This window comes from Petaurus breviceps, unplaced genomic scaffold (genome assembly GCF_028583685.1).
Source record: "Petaurus breviceps papuanus isolate PSGF00001 unplaced genomic scaffold, PetGlider_PUasm1.0 689, whole genome shotgun sequence".
Classification (NCBI taxonomy): domain Eukaryota; kingdom Metazoa; phylum Chordata; class Mammalia; order Diprotodontia; family Petauridae; genus Petaurus; species Petaurus breviceps.
The window spans coordinates 1147645-1149513 of record NW_027186458.1 but is presented as its reverse complement, the minus strand read 5'-3'; positions in this window follow the sequence as shown (position 1 = coordinate 1149513).

Sequence of the window (1869 nt, the reverse complement as noted above, 5' to 3'; positions counted from 1 at the left end):
ATATTTATATCATGACAATCTTCTGAAGTAGGCTGTCTTTTTTTAGTCTCCATGTTATGGATAAGGAAACCAAGTGATAGAGAAATTAAATGGCATCCTCAGAGTCATAGAGCTATTAAATGTTAAACTTGGGCCAGCTAGGTGGCCCAGGAGATAGAGCACCAGCTCTGGAGTTTGGTGGATCTGAATTCAAATTTTATTTCAGACACTAGTTGTGTGACCCTGGACAAGTCACTTAACCCCAATTTCCTCCTCCCCAGCCAAAAAAAAAAAAACCCACCACCAACAACAAACAAAACCCCCAGAAAAACAAAAACCCAGGACTCCTGACTCTCAATCAAGTGTTCTCTCTCTCCTCATTATACTTGTCTCTGAGTGTACTCATTTCTACTACCGAGATCAAAATAATATAAATTTAGATCTGGAAGGAGATTATTCCAAAACATTCACGTTCTATAAATAAAAGTGAGGCTCTAGGTTGCAACAGATGACAAAGACAGAAAATGGGTAGTTAGGTGGTGTAGTGAAAGAGCTGAAGTTAGTGACAGGAAGCCCTGATCTCATGCACTTGCTAGCTCTCTGCCCTTCAGCAGCCTTTCTCAGATTCAGTTTCCTGCACTGTAACATGGGGATCATAACACCTACCTTACAGTGTTGTTGTGAGGATTAAATAAAATATTACAGTTCTTTGCAAACCTAAAGTGTCATGATAATAGGTTTTACAATTAAACTGCAGATGCAAGAATCTAATTCAGGTCCTTTGAGTTTAAATCAATAAATCTTTCCTTTGTATCAGAGCTATGGGGAAGGAGAGGGAAACAGAAAGTCTTAGAAAGCTAAATACAGCATGCTGCTGTATTGTTGCTGTCAGAAGAGGATTATAGTTTGGGGAAAGTCGAAGGCTGAGTTTCCAGGAGGATGAATCTAATTCCCTGCCTTCTGAGCTGAGGCTTTTTCTACTCTCCTTCCAGGCAGGAGGATTCTTCATTTACCTCTTTTGCATCCTCAGGCTACCCCAGCACAGTGTGCTGAACACAGAAGGAATCCATTAAAAACCAAAATGAGTAGAATGAAGAATGAATGAGTCCTCTCTCTACTCTTTGGTTGGTAGTTCTCTCCTTTCCTTTACACTATCCTGCTTATTCTTATCTTGTTTCTGTGTCGTTTCTTCCAGGAAAATGCAAAAAGCTGGGGCTGGGGTCTTTTTTGTCTTTGTATCTACAAAGTCTAACACTATACCTTGAATATAATAGTAAGAGCTTAATAAATCCTTGTCGAATTAGGCTGTATTGAAGTAGATGCACTTATTCCTTTCTCTGAGTTAAAAAAAAAAATCCCGAAGCAAAGAGTAACCCTGGAGGTGAATTCCTTGTGATATCCTTTCTCCGCCTGTCCCAAAACAGCAGCTTGAGAGCCTTCCAGCCACCTAATTTTAAGGCAGATTAGGTGTACTTGATTACAGTTGCAAGGCTCAGAAAAGACACCAGAGGGCAATGTTTACCCATGACTGAGTAGAGGATATTCAGAGGCCTTTAATGTGGCAGAAAGGGTTGGTCTAATCCGTATTTTTTTTTTCTCTTAAAGGAGAAGAAAAACTAATCCGATTCCAAACCACGTGATTTTGACACATTTCTTAGCTATTCTGAATGGGACAATAGAGGAGGACATTACCTCCAAGGCTTGAATACTGTCCATTTGGTTTTCACTGATTAACAAGCTGTATTCAGCTTTCTAAGACTGTGTCTGTAGCTCTGTCTCTTTATGTATGTCTGTCTCCTCTCTTTATATGCCTTTCTCTTTACCTCTCAGTTTCTTCTTTCCTCTGCCTCAGCAGCTTCTCTCTCTCTCTCTCTCTCTCTCTCTCTCTCT